Here is a 21,121-nt window from a genome sequence, read left to right as displayed (position 1 = left end):
TGAATTTGTTTGGATATGATAGTCCGAATAAAACAATCTTGTTTGGCACTGGAAGGCCGAACAAGCTGACTTGGACCTAATTTTCATTTCGTTCTTCTCCTTCTTCAACTTGGACCCTATGTGCTTCTTCTTCAGTAATTGACAATGAAAAGATTGAAAAAAGGATAATGTGGCGATGACGTGCCTAAGAATGGCTGATAAGAAGATGTCGTGGCTGAGAATGGCTAAGAAGAGAAGAGGAAAAGTTTTTTTGAGTTGATTTTATATTAAGATTATTATTTGAATGTACCACAAAATTAAAATATTATATTATTCAAAAATAATTTGTGAAAAGATATAAGGTGTTTTGAAAGTAAATTATTTATTTAAATAATTTAATAAAAAATATTTAAAAATAAAGTGTACTAATTAATTTTTTAAGTGCAAATAGAATCCCCGTGTAAAATGCCACCCTCTATTAGTTATAGTTTTGAAGTTATCTGAAGTCGGGAATTTTTCTGAATTGGCTTTGTGTAATTGAAGAAAGTTTATGGGTCAAGGCCCAAATGCCCAATAGGGCTGTAACTAATAGCAACAAAATACGTAATTCGGCCATATTAGAAAGTGGAGTGAGGATGAATGGACGAGGGTGTTTGCGAATTTAGTCCAATAGATTATTAGCATTGATAAATACCAGATTGGCCCAATGTCCCAACATCTTTCTGGAGTACTTTCCTAATGTGAATTTAACTTAATTGTAACACTAATTCCATTAATATTAGCGGGGAAAAATGCAGTAGTACGTTTTATCTTCATCCTTAGTAAGTGAAGCAAAAAATTTTACAATGAATAATCCAAAATTGAATTATCAATTAAGAAATTTAACGTTTTCCTAATTTTTAACCAATTTGGGACCCTAAAGTGTTTCAACTCTCAGATTGTTGCTACAACAGAAATTTCGTTATGCTTTAAAGTAATGCTCTTAAATCCTTTGATTATGTCATCCTTAATATGTATGCTCCCAATGATACTGTAAGGAGAGCCAAATTATGGGAGATCCTATTGAACTTGAAAGCAAAATTCCCTAAGCCTTGGTGTATAGATGGAGATTTTAATGAAATCAGAAATGTGAGTGAAAGAGTAGGATGCTCAAGAAAGGAAAAGGGAATGAAAGATTTTAATGACTTCGTAGATAAGTGTGAGGTGATTGAGTTACAAATGCTATGGAAGAAATTCACCTGGTGTAATGCTTTGGGAGGAATAAGTGGAGTAAAATTAATAGATTTTTACTCAGCCCTAAGTGGATTGAATGATTTAAGTTCAAACTTTGGGGATTGCCTAGAATTATCTCTAATCATTGCCCTCTAATCTTAATGGAGGATGAAAGAGACTGGGCCTCAAAACCTTTTAAGTTCATAAATGCTTGATCTTTGCATCCTAGCTTTGCTCCCTTCTTGGAAAAAGTTTGGAAAGAGACAAAGATATATGGCAGGGTTGGGTTTATATTGCATAGGAAATTACATGCATTGTAGATGACACTAAAGCAATGGAGCAAAGAGGTGTTTGGAAATTTTCAGAAAAACTTAAAAAAGTTGAGAATGAGCTTAATTCTCTAGATTTATTGGTTGAAGATAGACCTTTGGTGGAAGCTAAACTGAAGTTAAAAAGAGAAACAAGAAGTGAAATATGGAAGCTCAGTAGAATGCTAGAGTGGTCATGGTTGCAAAAGTTAATGTTGGATTAGAATCTAAAAAGGGATAAGAACACTAGATTTTTTCATGTCATGGCAAGTAATAGGCAGAACAGGAATGCACTGAACTCTATTGCAGTTGGAAAGGTGGTGGTTAAGGATCTAGATCATGTGAAGTGATCTGAGTTGAAATGTTACACTTTGAGGCTCCATATCTTATGTTTTTAGTCTTTTAAGCTTATGATATTTGATACAATAATATGTTTTTCTTTCCTTTCATGTTAATATCACTTTGGAGACAAAAGGATTGCAAAAAGAGCGAAAAATCCATGACTGAGTGAATCCACACGAGCAGAATTTGCAAATCCGCACGAGCGGATTTCCCTGACCATTCCACCTTTGAGTTGAACTGTATGTGCGAATTTGCCTCGATATTTGTGCACATATTTTTGAATCAAAATTGACTGGAGGTTATAAAAAGAGATTTTGGGGACCTGTTTTTGGATCTGAAACCCTAGAGAAGACAACTAGAAACTAGAGAAGAAGAACAATCATCATTCCATGGCTTTCTCTTCAACATTCAAAGTGTCCAACCTCTCCATGAGTGGCTAAGATTTCTCCTTAGGATTGAGATGAAACTCTAATCAAGTATCATGTAATTTTGTATTTTAATTCTAATTTGTCTTTGGAATTGGATAATTGTTGTATGATCATCTTTAGATCTTTTATTCAAATAATCTTTTATTCGATTTATGTATTCAATTTCTATGATTGAGAATGCATGATCATACATCTGTTTTACTTTCTTGTATATACGATCAATCACGAGACGAGTCATGCTTAGAGGAGACAAATTGTGCTGCAACCTTAGTTTACTGTAGACGATTCGTGCCGACCGAAAATGATTCATGCTTACGTTTTGAATATACTCATCTTCTTGACAATGATATTGGGGCTTGTAGCCACAATACATCAATGTTATTCGGACCATTGATTTATAAGAATCGAATATTTTAATGACATGATATGAGATTAGTAGTGAATTTGAAATCCTAAGTCTCTCTTCATATTCAGATTATCCTTTTTATTTCTACAATTATTTTAGTTTTAATTTAAATTCTTATTAGCAAAAATCAAATCATCCCCTCTTCTTCAAATTAAATTAAAAATTACCACTCGAATTGATACAACTTAGTCCAAAGTCCTCATGGTATGATATGTGAACAATCCACTGTTCTACTGAATTAGTATTTTGTTTAGTTCTTTATTTTTTATTTAAAAACGACCGATCATTTAAATAAAATCGAATGAAATTACAGAAACAATATTTGTACATAACTGGCTGTTTAACTGTATAAACGGTATTTGTACATCGGTATTTGGAAAAGTCATCAAGCATATCCATTTATAATGGTGTCTTTTGTTGCGAAATGGTTTCCTCGTACATCCCTTTTTTTTGTTTAAGTGGATGGACTATTTTATTACAAAAATAGAATTCTAAAACTTATTGTCAATTACTCTTTACAATCAAAACATATGATCATAATGTGTTTTTGTCATCTTGCATCCTTTAGTGGATAATATGATACAATATTGAATCTCTGAAGGAATACTCGGCATGCTTATAACATATAATTTACAACGTCTTATTTTATCATTTTTTGATTTTGATATTTGTTTCAATTTATAGTTTTGCCATTTTTTAGTTAATTTGTAATAATACGAAATGTAATTTGGAAGAATCAATAAAAAAACAAAATGAAAAAAAAAAATTGGATTTATTTTAAAATACACATCAATTGTGGGAAGGAAACATAGCACTAATTGGTCAATGGATCTTGTTAATCAATTCATTGGACCTTTTGGTCTAACCCATTGAGCTTCTCAAATTCTTATAATCAATCTATATTAATAATTATTTCAATTGTTCTTTAAGACAGAAAAAAGTTCTATGATGTTGCGGTCCTGATCTCGTGTTTACATGGTAGAATTCCTAACAAAATTCGTCTTTCTATTCAAAAATCAATATTTGTCTTGCTTATATATAATATCCTACAATAGTTATGCACATTAGAATGAAAGTATATTACCTCCTTATACATGCTTATCTACAAGAAGTTAATAATCACGCATAAGGGTGATGATGAAAGCTAAAACATTTAAGGTTTTCTTTGTTTCATACTTGATTAAAAAATTTCAAAGCATATGCTGCAAGGTTGACACGGATGAAGTGAATGCTCTAGCTCAACTAATGACATGGAAAACAGCAGTAGCTGATATTCCATATGGTGGAGCAAAAGGTGGTATTGGTTGCAACCCAATGGACTTGACAAAGAGCGAGCTGGAACGTCTCACTCGAGTGTTCACCCAAAAGATCCATGATCTTAGAGGAATTCACGCTGATGTTCCTGTTCCTGACGTGGGAACTAATCCACAAGTGTCACCCCCTTCTTGTCATTCTTAACACTTCAAAAATCACAAATATATATTTATATTTCAAATGCAATTGTTGTTACTTTATCCTTTATTTGGACAGAGAATGGCGTGGATTTTAGATGAGTACTCAAAATTTCATTGGCATTCACTGTTAGGATCAAATACACCCAGAAAAATATCACACACACACAGAGAACACAATATTTACGTGGTTCGGCCCAATGCCTACATCCACGGACAGAAATGAGAATTTTCACTAAAATGGAGCAAAATACAAAATACAGAGGAGGAGATGAAACTCACTCAACTCACAGCTCTCACTCTCCAATTTCTGATATCTAACATCCTCTCCCTCCCGTCTCTATTTATACACAAAAAGAGTAGGTGGGAGAGCCTTCATTCTTGACTTGGGTAGCCTCCATTCTTGACCCTTGCTATGGTTGGTGGCTGCCAAGCTTGACTTGGTTGGTTCCCATGTTTTTCATGCATGTGGGTTGGAACAACAATTCTCCCCCTCCATACCCATATGCATGACTGACTTCTCACTTGAAGTCCATCCCGGCAATGTCTCTGCAAATTTCGAGTTTGTCTCTCGAAACAACCTTTGTAAGCATGTCAGCTGGATTCTTATCTGTGTGGATCTTGGTCAGTTCCAATAACTGCTTGTCCATCACTTCGCGTATCCAATGATACCGAACATCAATGTGCTTTGTGCGAGAATGGTACATCGAATTCTTGCTCAGGTCTATGGCACTCTGACTATCACAATGTACCGTGAACTTTTCTTGCTTTAATCCCAACTCTTGGAGAAACCGTTTCAACCACAACATTTCTTTCCCGGCTTCCGCTGCGGCAATATATTCTGCCTCGGTTGTGGATAAAGCAACACACTTCTGCAGCTTGGACTGCCAAGACACAGCTCCCCCTGCGAAAGTGAACAGCAATCCTGATGTAGATTTCCTACCATCAAGATCGCCTGCCATATCTGAATCAGTATAGCCTTCCAAGACTGGTTTAGCATCTCTAAAGCACAAACACATTTTTGTTGTACCCTTGAGGTACCTCAGAATCCACTTGACTGCTTCCCAATGCTCTTTTCCTGGATTGGAAAGGAATCTGCTTACAACTCCAACCGCATGAGCAATATCTGGTCGGGTGGACACCATTGCATACATCAAACTCCCTACAGCGGATGAGTAGGGAATCGCCTCCATCTCTTGTCTTTCCTTCGTAGAGGAGGGACAAGAATTCTTGCTCAGCTTGAAATGATTAGCCAGCGGAGTACTGACTGGCTTGGCATCTTTCATGTTGAACTTCTCAATCACTCGTTCAACGTACTTCTCCTGTGACAGCCACAACTTCTTGGCTTTCCTGTCACGCACAATATTCATGCCCAAAATTTGCTGTGCTGGGCCTAGGTCCTTCATGTCAAAGGACTGTAATAACTCCTTCTTCAGTGATCTGATTGTTGTGGCATCTTGTCCAACGATCAACATGTCATCAACATAGAGTAGAAGTATGATAAAGTTTCCACCGGGAAATGTCCTGACATAAACACACTGGTCTGCAACAGTTCTCTTGTACTCATGACCTACCATGAATGAGTCAAACTTCTTGTACCACTGTCTCGGCGCTTGTTTGAGGCCGTAGAGACTCTTCTTCAATCTGCAGACTAAGTTTTCTTTCCCTTTGACTTCAAAACCTTCTGGCTGCTCCATGTAAATTTCTTCCTTCAGATCACCATGGAGAAATGCTGTCTTCACATCCATTTGTTCAAGTTCCAAATTCAAACTAGCTGCTAGTCCCAAAACTACTCGAATGGATGTCATTTTCACAACTGGCGAGAAGATTTCATCAAAATCAATACCTTTCTTCTGCCCAAAACCTTTGACAACCAATCGAGCCTTATACTTGACTAGCTTTCCGCTGCCATCTTTCTTCAACTTGAACACTCATTTGTTCTGCAATGCTTTTCGACCCTGGGGAAGTTTCACCAAATCATAAGTCCGATTCTTCTGCAAGGATTGCATCTCTTCTTGCATAGATTGCTGCCAGCTACTCTTCTCCTTATGATTTTGAGCTTCTTGAAAACTTTCTGGCTCCCCCTCGTCGGTAAGCAAAATATACTCAGAAGCAGGGTATTTGGTTGACGGCTTAAATTCTCTTGTTGATCTTCGTAACTGTGGACCAACAGTCTCTGGTAGAGGGGGTTGTGGCTCCCCCTGCTCAACACCCTCTGCTTCTGGATCTTCTTCTTCTAGAAATCCATCCTGCAACTCTACATTATTGACTGCATGCTGCGGTAACTCTTCTTCATCAGTGGCATGCTGTGATGGTGCAGGGTTTGGAATAATTTCTGAAACATCATCAACTTTGGGTTTGGCTGGTTGCCCAAAGTCTTCAAAGGTCTGGCCTTCTTGAAACACCACATCTCGGCTTCGAATGACCTTTTTGTGTTTCGGATCCCACAATCTGTATCCAAATTCTTCATCTCCATAGCCAATAAAGATGCATGGAGTGGCTTTGTCATCCAGCTTCTGTCTGTGCTCCTTGGATACATGTGCAAATGCTTTGCACCCAAACACTCTCAAGTGAGAGTAAAAGATCTCCCTTCCAGACCATACTTCTTCTGGAATCTGAAAATTCAGTGGAACTGATGGCGATCTGTTGATCAAATAGCAAGCAACACGAACAGCTTCTCCCCAAAATGGCTTTGGTAGCTTTGCCATTTTGAGCATACATCTGACCTTCTCCACAATGGTTCGGTTCATTCTCTCGGCTATACCATTGTGTTGTGGGGTTCCAGGAACAGTCTTCTCATGCCGGATGCCGTGAGTAGCACAGTAGGCTTTAAATTCCTTTGACGTGTACTCGCCTCCATTGTCTGTTCGGAGACATTTCAGCTTCTTTTCAGTCTCCCTTTCCACCATAGCATGGAATGTCTGAAAATGCTGGAACACCTCAGCTTTGGTCTTTAAGACATAAACCCATACCTTCCGTGATGCATCATCAATGAATGTCAGAAAGTATTTTCTACCACCCAAAGATTCCACTTCAATGGGACCGCAAACATCAGAGTGTACTCTGCTCAACAACTCTGATTGTCTTCTGGATGATGAATGGAAAGCTACTCTATGATGCTTCCCAAACAAGCAGTTGTCACAAGGATTTAATTTTGCATCTTTGGCAAAGGGAATAAGTGACTTCTTTGCCAAAATCTGTAACCCTTTCTCACTCATGTGACCCAGCCTTTTGTGCCACAAATTTGGTGACGTCTCATCTTCTGCTGCGTTGAGACTATTTGAATTCACCTCCACATGAGTCTTGTATAGTGTGCCAATTGCCTGTCCTTTGGCTACCACGAGAGATCCCTTTTTCAACTTCCATATGCCTTTGCCAAAGTAGTTCTCATAGCCTTGTCGATCTAAGGCTATCCCTGAAATAAGATTCAGGCGTAAATCGGGAACATGCCTGACATCTTTCAACACCATCGTGCACCCAACTTTGGTTTGGATATGAACATCACCAATTCCCACAATTTTTGAAAAACTGGAGTTACCCATTTTCACTGTACCAAAATCTCCAGCTTGGTACGTACTGAAGAACTCCTTCTGGGATGTAGCGTGGTAGGAAGCTGCTGTATCTACCACCCACTCGGTGTCGTTGTCTGACATATGGAGGCATTCTTCTTCTTCAACAGAGAATAATGCAATATCCTCTGAGACAGAAACTGCAGTGGTCCCATCTTCGGTCTTTGGCTGTCTATTGCCTTGTTGTTGTTCTCCCTTCAAGGCATAGCAATACTTCTTTATGTGACCCTCCTGGCCACAATGGTAACATTTGAACCTTGGCCGGCTCGTTCCTTCTTTGAATTTCCCTCTGTCTTGAGATCTTCCTCTGCTGCGTCCTCTACTTTTGCTTCTTCCCCTGCCCCTGCCTCTGCTTTTATTTTCTGTGACGAGGGCATGGGATTGATCTCCACCCATTTCTTTCTTTCTTGCCTCTTCACTAAATAAGGCATCTGTAACCATGCTCATGGTCAGTTTCCCTTCTGGGGCAGAGTTGCTGAGAGACACCACCAATGTCTCCCAACTGTCTGGCAAAGAACTGAGCAGCAATAGGGCCTGCATTTCATCATCTAACTCCATTTTGACAGTTGTTAGTTGGTTCACCAAATTTTGAAACTCACTGGTATGTTCAGCAACAGAGATACCGCCTTTCAACTTCAAATTCACAAGTCTCCTCATCAGGAGGGCTTTGTTCCGAGCAGTCTTCGACTGGTACATGCCTTCTAACTTTATCCAGAGAGCATAGGCATCAGTCTCCTGGGCGACATGGTGGAAGACACTGTGATCAATCCATTGTCTGATCTGGCCAATGGTCTTTCGGTTCTTCCGCTTCCAGTCTTCGTCTTTTTCCGTTGGTGGTTTAACGCCATTAAGCTCAATGGGGTCAAACAAATCTCGGCAATACAAGACATCTTCCATTCTAGGCTTCCAAATGGCATAATTGGAAGCATTTAACTTTATCATAGAACCTGAAGTCGACGTTGATTCCTCCATCATACAATAATGATCGTTGGCTGAAAAACAAGTTTTGCTGTGGAGTCCGGACTGGTCAAATTAGCCGAAAAAGCACTTCGGATTGCCAAAATAAAAACTTCAAATTTTTCAAAACTTATTTGCAAAATCTGACCGTACGGATGTGTCCGGAATACTCCAAATAGTCGGAAACCACTATTGGATCACCCAAATCGGATCTCAAATGGCTTAGATCAAGCCAAAACAGATTGAATGGTTCAGATGGGCAGAATCTGGTGCGCCTGCGAAGCACCAGATTATTCCTCCGGTTCTGCTGACGTCAGCGGCTCAGTCAGCGGCTTGGTCAGCGGCTTGGTCAACTCGGCTACGGCTCGGCTTGGGGCGCGCGTGCTGATGGCGCGTGTAAGGCACGCGCTGGTTCCTCAGTCGTCTTCCTCCTTGAGCCGCGCGTGGAGCGCGTGTCTGCGAGTGGGATCACGCGCCGGGTGCCTGAACGGCGCGTGTGGGCGCGTGTCTGAGAGTGGGATCACTCGCCAACTTCCAGGGGCGCGTGGAAGCGCGTGCAGCCTCCGTTTGGTGTCTGTTTTATATTCTGGACTCCTCTCGTCGAGTCCTTGCTCCTGGTATGCTCAAAATCGGATTTCGAGCAATACGATTTCTGGGCAGTTTCGAAACAATACTCTGTTTTTCCGAAAAACGTAAAACTTGGCTCTGATACCACTTTGTTAGGATCAAATACACCCAGAAAAATATCACACACACACAGAGAACACAATATTTACGTGGTTCGGCCCAATGCCTACATCCACGGACAGAAATGAGAATTTTCACTAAAATGGAGCAAAATACAAAATACAGAGGAGGAGATGAAACTCACTCAACTCACAGCTCTCACTCTCCAATTTCTGATATCTAACATCCTCTCCCTCCCGTCTCTATTTATACACAAAAAGAGTAGGTGGGAGAGCCTTCATTCTTGACTTGGGTAGCCTCCATTCTTGACCCTTGCTATGGTTGGTGGCTGCCAAGCTTGACTTGGTTGGTTCCCATGTTTTTCATGCATGTGGGTTGGAACAACATTCACCTGTAGTTGTTACAGGAAAGCCTGTTGTAAGTAGGAGAATCAATGTTGAAAAGGCAACAAAATAGAAACAGAAGTTGTGATCGATATGATGTAAGTGAAAAACGTTTACTAGTGCTTGTTTGGCATTTTAGGATCTTAGAGGATCGCTTGGTAGGGAGGCCTGCAACTGGACTCGGTGTAGCGACCTTAATTTTCTGAAATCATTACATATTATTTTTATTATTTTATTTTATTTTTGACTTTATTAATTGCGTGGTTTACATGAGAATTTAATGTGTTGTTTAGTTAATGTGATATTTAATTAGTTTAATGTGATATTTAATTAATTTAATGTGATAGTTAATTATATATAATTAATCTAGATATTTATATATTTATATATATTTTATATTTATAAAAAAAATGTTTTATATATTGAAAAAATATATAGTATATATTCATATATGTTGTAGTTATTTAATAAATTAAAATATAATATATTGTCAAATTAAGTTATAGTAAATACGGTTATGTTGGATTTGGAGTGTGTATATGTTACTTTCTTTAGTCCTTCTTTGTATATGTTGCATTGATAGGAAATTAGGTTACAAAAGAAAGAGTGCTCTGCTGCGGCAGAGAGAGCCGAGAGAGAGAGAGAGAGAGAGCGCAATCAAAATAGAGAGTTGTGCTGTGCGGCGTGAAAAGAGACAGAAGAGGAAAAAGGAAGAAAAAGATTAGGGTTTTATTTTGGTGGCTCCATTAATTTTTTAAGTGATTATTTGATCTTTAAAAAAAATTTATGAGTACAAAACTCATTTCCCTTGATTTATATTTAATTCGTTGTTTTTATTTATTTATCTTTATTTATTTGTGTTGAATTGATTTCATATTTTCATGTAGATGATTGATCGATTTTAATTAATTTGATTAGTTGTGTATGTAAGGTTTAAGGTTTTTAGATGATTGATTGATTTTAATTATTTTGTTTAGTTGTGTATGTAAGGTTTAGGGTTATTAGTTGATTGATTGATTTTAATTATTTTGATTAGTTGTATATGTCATATTTAGGATTTTTATATGGATTTATTTTATGGTTGTAATCACACCCATGGTTATATGAAATTAAAATTAATTAGGAACTCATAGATAAATTCCTTATACTCCACCATGACTCCATGGATTGTTGTTTTATTTGAAGTGATGTTGAGAAAGAGTGTATAAGAAAAAAAGTGAGGATTATGAGATTTATTCGAATGCCTTAGGCTTGACATTGTTATGCTCGTTCTCATGAGTGAGATGTTTTGTATATATATATATATATTGTTGTCTTATTCTCATGAGTAGACGAGTGCTTTGATTTACGCCCGTACGTATATGCTAACCGTCCGGGGAGTGTGAGTCAAACTCGGGACGATATCCCCATGCAAGTTTGGCTTCGGAGCGGTATTAGGTATACGGGAGGCACATGTGATATATGTGTAGGCCGGAAGTGATGGGCGGGAGTGGTGGAATTAAGGTACAAATAATTTAATTATGAGTTTATTGTTATAGTGTGAATTGTATTGATTTGTACATCTTGAAAAATAGTAAACAACATCGATAAATTATGAAATTTGAGCAGAGGCATGTATACATGATTCTAGACAACTTTTGTGTTTTAACTTTTTATTAAAAAAATTGATTAGAACTTATAATCGGATGATTTTGGTTATTGTAGTTTTGATTTATTTTAGTAATGCAAATTTTAGAGGTTGTTTTAACCCACGGAACGAGCTCATTTTTATTGGTTTCACGTAAATTGAAGTAAAACATTATTCTAAACACTTTTTATGTTTTGAACTTTTCCGAAAAAAAATCATCTTAGGGTAGTTTCTTTTCGTTTCAACTTCAGATTTTTCGGCTGAATTCCGTTTAGGTTTTTCTATCAAGTTTTTTGCTCAACTTGTTCAGTTTCTGTTAAATTCGTTCACGATGTCTTTTACAAAATTTGATTCTGTAAAACTTTCGTTCTTTGAGTTTTGGTCAATTCGAATTATTTAAGCATGAAACGGTGCATTTTTATACTTTTTCAGTAAGTTACTTATGATTAAATTATAGTAACTTTATTTTTTTGTAGGATGGTGGGTCTTACTAATTTTTTTTTATGCAAGGCTGGCCCACCATATTTTTATTTCCATTTTGTTTATTTTATAATCAATTTATATTTTATTGTTTACGAGTAAGAAACTAAATGCCACCGTATCTCGAGAAACTACTTATTCGTCTCGGTGCGGTTGGAACTACTTGTCTTGTCCCGTAACAAGGTTAAATATATTTTTGATTGTGTTTGGTGGACACGTGGGTGTTAAATCTTATTCTCATATCAGTATACCTGTATACTGATCCGTTTTGTCTTTTGGCAACTCGGGTGCATTCTGTTTGAGCGCAGTCGAGCTTCCTTCGCAGGATTAGTTGGGGCTACGGTGGTGACATGGAGTAACTATAGTTTTTGGGCATATCTCTTAGATTTCTTTTGTTTTCTTGAGCTTAGGGTTGATATTAGTTTATGTATTTATTATTTTTTTATGACTTTAGTATTGGGATAAATTGGCATGATTTGTAACCGTACATTATTTAAGTTAGTTTGACTATTTATTGTTATTTTAATGTTGGAGGTATTGGTTAGTTGTGAAATTATGGTGGATGGTTTGGTTGGTGTATAGTTTTTTTGTTTCACTCCTAGGATTTGGATGATGGAATATTAATTGGGGTTTAGTCATAATTTAATATTTAATTATCCAAATTTTGGAGTGATTTTTGCAATTGAGGCTCTACTCGATGATTATGGGGGGTCAATTTCAAAAATGAAGTTTGCTATCCAGGTACTTTTAACATCATGAAGTTCTATTCATCTATGTGCTTAATATGCTAATTATTAATTACATCCATCTTTGAATGCGTTTGCATGATGACACATTGTGCTTATGTATCAAAGTGCTTCCTGTATGCACTTGAAAGTTAAAAAATACCGATTGGGATGTTTTGCTTGCCTTTCTTGGTTGTCTTGCCCTACATGACTGTTTATATAGTGTAACCTTATTAATATGTGAGATTATTGCACTTTAACTTCAATACACTCTGGATTGGGGCATCTCTGGCTTCTCTGGTTGAGTCCGATATCAAAGTGATATCAAAGTCTACACCATCTTCTTGCTTGCATCTTCACTTATATATGCACATGGCGGACCAACATGGAAGAAGGATTGAAGGTGGAGGATGGCAACTAGTGGTATGTCGGCATGGCAGACAGCGTGAGTGGAACAGTAAGTCAGTTACAAATATACATTCTATTTTTGTGGATAACCTTCCAAAATCCATGGGGACCAGAGGGCTATACAACATTTTCTCTAATTATGGGATAGTCATGGACGTTTTCATCCCAAATAAGAGACGCAAGATGATAAGATCTCGCTTTGGGTTTATAAGATATAACTGTTCTGTAACAGCAGACAGCAGTTCAAAAGGCACATGGGCTTTGGTGTGATGACAGAGCATTGAAAGTTAAGATGGCAGATTTTGGCAAGGAGTCTGGTCCACAATCCAGATTGAACAAAGCACCACAGACCAGAAAAGTCATAGCTGCTAATATCACACATACTGTTGGCCATCAAAGGAACAGATCTTTTGCTGAGGTTGTGAGTGGCAGAGGAGCTCAAACAAATGCAATCCGAACCATTAAGGCTTATGAGGAAGGTAATGGCTGGTTGTATGAAAGTGTGGTAGTAAGATTAAAAGCATCCTCATCAATGGATACTTTTAAGGAGGACATCGCTAGGAGAGGCTTTGGGGAAGTAACGGTCAGATGGGGGGTAGAAGAGACGTCGTTCTCTCATTCAACTCAGTTGCAGATATGAAGGACAAACTTCAGAGAATGCAGGTTTGGCTCAATGATTGGTGTGATTCAGTCCAAGAATGGCGACAAAGGTTGGCTATTGAACAAGAAAGATATGTCTTGCTTAGTTGCTATGGTGTCCCGTTGAATTTATGGAGTTTTAAAACATTTAGTAGTATTGGGGAAACTTGGGGAGCAGTGCTCGCCATTGATGAGGATACACTTCGGCTTAATTCACTTCATTGTGGTAAGGTGAAGATAGCCACGTCCAGTATGGAGTCTATAAACCATATCATAAACCTGGAGTGCAAAGGTACAATATACCCAGTGAGGGTTGTGAGGAACAAATAATAGTTTCTAAATCAACGTCTGATCAGTGTACATCTCAACCCACTGAATGAAAGAACGCAGGGAAGAAAATTTCAGAGGCACTTGCAGATGACCAACTTACAGACATAAACAGTAGACATGAGGTAGAAGATGATGATGTGGACATCCAGCTGGGCAAGAAAGAAGACTTAAGAGATGAGGTGGTTAGAGAGGGGAACAGTGTCTTACCTGCTAACTCAGATAAACTGGACGGGGATGAAAGATTGAGTGATGTCTCTACTGTTGCTGAAACAGATATGATGAATGATAGGTCTGAGGAAGGTGGCGCATGCGTAAGTCAACCAGTAGGGGTAGGGTTAAGCTATGAGCAATATGATGATGGTGCTAGGCGTAGGGTAGACGATGAAGTATACACCTAGGGGTTTATCAGAAGTCTGAGTGGGTCCGATTGTAATCGGCAAGGTATTCATCTTGAAGTGGACCTTAATCGGGCCCAATTAGCAGGTGGTCTAGCTGGGTCGGCCCTTAGATTTGATGGGCTGGTTCAATCTCATCATAATAATCCTCAACAAGGATTTGAGGATTTAGCCCATAGTTCTGCTGGGCAGGTTCAATTTCATCACTATAACCCACAAGGCTCATCTATTTATTCGGCCCACCCTTTACAAATTTCCTCTCGCCCAGCTAGCAAAGAGAAACTGAAGGCAAAAGACAGATCAGTATCAAGACCTCAGCTTCAGAAAAAGCCAACTATGTGGAAGTTCGGGGTGAACAAGAGATTGGGGGCATCATCTCTGAATTTAAGGAAAGGAGCTGTCTTCAGGTCAGCTGTAGCTTCCATTTCATTATCCATGGCAAGTGGAAATAGTAGAGGTCGGAAATTGTTATCGGAGGCAGAGGCTTCTATACAAATTGGTAAAGCACTGGGCCTAGAATGTGAAGATAAAGAAGAGAAGGTGCTGAGCAAGTTAGAGGAGTTGGAAGCTCAAGATCAACAGCGAGCTAAGAAGAAGGAAGGAGTGAAAAGCTAGTCTGTTATATCCAGCTGTTTAAGAATAAATTTCATTCTTATGAAGATACAATCATGGAATGTGAGAGGGATTGGAAGACCTGAAAAAAAGAGGAGGATCAAGAAAAGCCTTCTAGATAGGAAAGTGGATATTGTGTTACTTCAAGAAACTAAGAAGCCAGCAGTGGACTCTGACTTGGTTAGATCTATGTGGCCTGGGGATCAATTTGATTTCATGGGTGTAGATGCGATTGGTCGAGCTGGAGGACTCTTATGTATTTGGAACCCTGAGGTATTTCAATTGAAGGCTTGTTGTAGTTCTCAAAATTTCATCCTATTATCAGGTACATTATTTTCTAGTTTTGATTGTGTTATCATAAATGTGTATGGGCCTAATGAGGTGGGCAAAAAGAAAGAGACGTGGGACTCTTTAGTAAGGTTGAAAGCCAGTTTTCTGGGGCCATGGTGTCTGGGGGGGGGGGACTTCAATGAAATCAGGAGTATTTCAGAAAGGATAGGGTGCTCGAGAAGGGATAGAGGAATGAGGGATTTTAATAATATGATTGATCAATTAGAGCTGATAGATATGCCTTTGTTAGGGAAAGTTTACGTTGTGTAATTCTTAAGCAAGGGAGAAATAGAGCAGAATTGATAGATTTTTGCTTAATTATGAATGGGTGTAGAATTTTTCCTTCAAACTTTGGGGACTTCCTAGATTGTTATCTGATCATTGTCCTATTATCTTAATGGAGGATGAGAAGGACTGGGGTCCTAAACCCTTCAGGTTGGGCGGCTAAAGGGGATAAAAATACTAAGTTCTTCCATATAATGGCATGTAGCAGAAATAGTAGGAATTCTCTGTGTTCATTACCAATGGATGGTATGTTGCTTGAAGAGCCTTCGGAAATTAGGGATGTAGTTCAAGTTCATTTTATGAGGCTATTTTCGGAAGATTGGAAAGTCCGTCCCAAATTGTCTGGGCCTTTTAAGAGTATAGGAGGAGCTCAAATTGTGGCACAATTGGAGGCAGGTTTTACAGAGGAGGAGATCCGGAATGCTATAAAGTGTTGTGATGGTAATAAGGCTCCTGGGCCTGATGGGTTCAACATGTCCTTCTTTAAGAAATGTTGGCAAATAGTGCGGGTTGATGTATTACAGTTTATGAGGGAGTTCCATCAGAATGCTAGTCTGGTTGGTGGAATTAATAGCTCTTTTATCGCCCTAATTCCAAAAGTTTCAAGCCCTTCTTGCTTGAATGAATATAGGCCTATTAGCTTGATTGGATCTTTGTACAAAATCTTAGCTAAGGTGTTAGCTAACAGATTGAAAAAGGTGATGCCCAAGATTATTGGTGAGGCCCAGTCAGCTTTTTTGGGGGGAAGGAATATTTTAGATGGAATTCTGATAGCTAATGAAGTAGTGGATGGGTGGAAGAGATCTAACCGAAAAGGTTTGGTGCTCAAGTTGGATTTTGAAAAGGCCTATGACTCGATTAATTGGGAATTTTTATTTGATATGTTGTCAAAGTTTGGCTTTGGTTCTAGGTGGGTTAGATGGATGAAAGCTTGTGTTTCCTCTGCCAAGATCTCTGTCCTAGTAAATGGGTCACCAACATCTGAGTTTTGTCCACAAAAAGGTCTCAGACAAGGAGATCCGCTGTCACCATTCTTATTCAACATTGTAGCAGAGGGCCACAATATTTTACTGAGTAGAGCTAAGGAGTTGGACCTAATTAAAGGGGCCGAGGTGGGTTCTAATGGCCTTAGAGTCACTCATTTGCAATTTGCGGATGACACGATTATGTTTTGTGATGCAAATAGGGTGGAGGTGACCAATATCAAAAGAATTCTAAGATGTTTTGAGATTGTTTTGGGTCTGAAAATTAACTACCACAAGAGTGTCATCTGTGGGGTTGGGGTGGATGAGGAATTAGTGCAGGAATTTGCCTTCTCTTTAAATTGTCTTCACCAAAAGTTGCCTCTCAAATATTTGGGACTACCTTTGGGGGCAAATCCTAGCAGGAGGAGCACCTGGAAACCCGTTCTTGACAAGTTCAAACAGAAATTGTCCACATGGAAGAGAAGGATGTTATCCTTTGCCGGGCGCCTAACTTTAATCAAATATGTATTGTCCTCTTTACCAATCTATTATATATCTTTGTTCAAAATTCCGGCTGGAGTGGCTAAGGAGATTGAGAGATTACAATCAACTTTTCTTTGGGGTGGCTCTGATCTTAGAAGAAAAGTTCACATGGTCCGGTGGGAGGTAATTACTAAAAATAAGAAATTATGAGGGTTAGGTGTGAGGAGGATTATAACTTTGAATCAATGTTTACTATTAAAATGGTGGTGGAGATTTGGTGTGAAGAATAAATCGTTTTGGAAGGAAGTGATTTGTGCAAAATATGTGCCAGTGGATGGAAGATGGTTCCCAAAGCTGTTTGGTAGAGGTTCAAAACTCTGGACTGATATAATTCATGTTGTTCATTCCAATCCAGAGCTGCATCAGTTCTATATGAATAATTCTAAGATAGTTCTGGGGGATGGGAGAAGAGTTCTTTTTTGGAGGGACAAGTGGGTGGGTAATGTTTGCTTAATGGATGAATTTCCAAGGCTTTTCTTATTATCTAATGATAAAGATGGTGTGGTTAGTGTGTTTTTTGAAAGAAGGGCAGAGGATGGTGGATGGAACCTGGGATTTAGAAGAACTTTGATGGCTTGGGAGGAGGAAGAAGCATATAGATTATCCTATTTGCTTAGCTCTGCACCAATACTGTGTAGTACCAAACCTGATGAGCTTCTTTGGTGTGCAGACCCTTCTAAGCTCTTTTCTGTTTCATCAATTTATAAATGGACTGAATCTTCTCTGGGATCTGCAATTCCAATGGCTGCCTCAATTTGGAACAACTTTGCGCCTCCAAAAGTGCAATTTTTCGGGTGGTTAGCTTGGCTTGGTAAGGTTAAAACCTCTTATTTTCTTCATAGAATTGGAATTCTCACAGGTAATGTAAACCTTGGCTGTGTTTTTTGTCATATTGAGGTTGAATCTGTGGAACATATTTTGCTCCACTGCCCTTTTGTGTGGCGGCTTTGGTCAGATATTATTTGTTGGTGGGGATTGCAGTGGGTGATTCCAGGTTCTGTGCATGGGTTGCTGGAATGGTGGTCCGGATGTGTGATGCAGAGGTTGGAGAAGAAAATCTGGATGGCCATCCCTTTGGCCACTCTCTGGTCCACATGGAAGCACAGAAATGAGTGTGTCTTCGATGGCTCTCAACAAAATCTGGAAGCTTTGTGTGATTTAGTGAAGGTTAGAGTTGCTATGTGGTTCAAAGCATCGAAAATCCAGGTTGATTTCTCCATTAATGATTTGGTCTTTAATCTGCCTCAGGTGAAATATTGTATCAAGAATGGAGGGTGAAGGTTTTTGTTCTAGTATGGTGCATTTTAATGTGCTGGGTTATTGACTGGAGTTCAAAACAGAAGCTCACTAAATTCTACTGAGTTTGCAGAATGAGAAGGATCAAGATATTGAGGTTGTGATATGAGAAGGATCTAATAGTGGGAAGGATCATCAGTGTATTTATGTATTTGTAGGATCATCAGTGTGTGCTTGTGCAATAGCCATCAAGCTTCTGAGGTTTTGATTAGTTAGGTTGTAGCAATTCCACAAACAGTAGCTATTCTAACTTGATATTGGCTGCAAAAGTATAAGTCCTGGTTAGTGTTCTGATATGGTGTTCTGCTATGGTGCTGTTTATCTGATTTGCTATGTTGCTGGTCTGTTGGTAGTCTGTTGTTACATTGTTTGGATCTGCTGGTCTATTGGTGGTCTGCTGGTGAACTCTGGGCTGCTAAGCTAAGGTTTGCTAATATGCTATGGTTGAATCTGCTGTGTAATTCTGGGCTGATGACAAAGGGTTAAGCTTGCATGTTGAATTGTTTTTGGCTTAGGTTCTTGTATGCAATAGTAGGCCTTCCTACTGCTGTGTGTGTTGTGCTTGTACTGTTTAGTTTTTCTGTTCTGTTTTGATCCTCTTCCTTTCGGGTTTGGTTCCTCACCAAATTCCTTCCCTTTATTTGATGTAATCTCATCTCTTGTATAGTTTTTCATCAATAAAGGTTCTTTTTTGTTGATCAAAAAAAAAATGCTAATTATTAATTTTGTTACAATGATTAATTTCTTAGGGATTTGGAAATATGGGCTCTTGGGCAGCCAAAGCTTATTCATGAGCGAGGTGGAAAGATTGTGGCAGTAAGTGACATTACTGGGGTAGTTGAGAACCCCAACGGGATTGATATTCCGGCTCTCCTGAAACACAAGGAGAGCACGAACAGTTTGAAGGGGTTCAATGGTGGAGATGCTATGGATCCAAACAACTTGCTAATTCAAGAATGTGATGTTCTCATTTCATGTGCTCTAGGTGGCGTTCTCATCAAGTATGTCCTCTGCCAATCTATGAAACCCGTATTCTTTGCTTATTCCTTCCTTGTTGCATAGGTGCATTAGTGCTTCTTTAGCTTTACATAATCCATCAAAAATAAATTATCACAAGTAAAACATATCCTATGGCCTGTCCAACAAGAAAAAATGATTTAGTATATCCTTGTCAGTGATACATGTTTTGAAATTCTCATTTACTAGAATAGAAGAATGTCTTGTAGATATTAGTTTTGACTTGTTTGTCAACCACTAATGACACAAGTTTTGTTGTTTGAAGGGACAATGTTGCTGATGTGAAAGCAAAATTTGTTATAGAAGCTGCAAATCATCCTACTGACCCTGAAGCTGATAAGGTAATGATGCATCCATGGTTCTTTCTAGTACATACCTTGTGAAGAGGCACGACATTTCAAACATATAAAGACTATCTCATAATACATCTCCTATGCAGATTTTATCCAAGAAAGGAGTTGTTGTACTTCTTGACATATATGCAAATGCTGGTGGTGTGACTGTGAGTTACTTCAAGTGGGTTCAGGTAACACGAACAGCCAGAAAATCTACTCGTGTGTTTTAAATTATGCAACTATTAAGTCCATGACATAATTTGATCTCTGTGTGTGTGTGTGTACTGCAGAACATTCAAGGGTTCATGTGGGATGAGGAGAAAGTGAACCATGAGCTTGAGAAGTACTTGAGGAGAACTTTTCATGAAATCAAGGCGATGTGCAGTACCCATGGATGCAACCTTCGTATGTGTACATTCACTTTGGGAGTGAGCCGAGTTGCACGTGCCACCCTCTTGAGGGGTTGGGAAGCATGACTCATATAATTCCTTAATAATAATATGCATCAAGGTTCTAAATCGCGGTATCGGGTAACGTAACGGTATCGATCGCGGAGTATCGGTATCGGTAGTATCGATCGGTACGTATCGGGAATCGAGTGTCGCGGTGGTGAAATTTTAAAAATCATTTCAAAGGTTTTTCAACTTTTTCTTTCCCGTACCGGTCCGAACCGGTGAGTATCGGCCCGTCGCGGCTTGTGTAACGGCTTGTGTAACGCTTACAGGCCGATACGTATCGGGACTCGGCCGATACTCCTGCGATTTTTAATCTCAGTGGTATATCGGCCTGTATCCGTCGCGGCACCCCATTTTTCCGATACGTATCGGCCGATACGTAGCGTATCGGCCGATATTTAGAACTATGATATGCATTGCTAGTTTTTGTTGCTAATGAGGAAGAGATGACAGATGAAAGTTTTGTCGCTCTGTTTTTTTTCCTCTCTAATGAGGAGTTGTAGAGCCTACCACAGGTCTTGTTTCAATAATTTGAACCGTTCACTTTTTAAGACTCATTAAGTAGAATATTCTTACAAAAAATCAAGATGAGATCGCATCGATAGCTATATGTTGAAATCAAATTTGTATTACAAAAAATGGATAGTTATTCTTGAAATTATATTTGTTGTCTATTTTTTAAAAATAAATATGATTCAAACATATAACTACTAATGTTTAATCATCTTTATTTTTTATATAAATATTCTACCCAATGAATCTAAAAGAGTGAACGGTTCAGATCACTGAAATCGGTTTCAAAATGAGTCTACCAAACTCAAATACTCAAGCCAAACCCTACATTAAAAATGAGGATTTTTTGGTCCTCTTGAAAACTAAGAAACTAAGGCCCTGTTTGGTATAGCTGTTAAAACAGATTATAAATTATAGCTTAACAGATTATAGACTATGACTTTA

General features: G+C 38.6%; 1 pseudogene; it reads left to right on the top strand.

The window, feature by feature from the left end:
- Nucleotides 1-3,913: 3,913 nt before the first annotated feature.
- Nucleotides 3,914-20,210, top strand: LOC114256082 (glutamate dehydrogenase 2-like; annotated as a pseudogene).
- The last annotated feature ends 911 nt before the right edge of the window (nt 20,211-21,121 follow it).

Source organism: Camellia sinensis, chromosome 13, assembly GCF_055761805.1.
Source record: "Camellia sinensis isolate YWXY chromosome 13, ASM5576180v1, whole genome shotgun sequence".
NCBI lineage: Eukaryota > Viridiplantae > Streptophyta > Magnoliopsida > Ericales > Theaceae > Camellia > Camellia sinensis.
This window is presented reverse-complemented; position numbering and strand designations above follow the sequence as displayed.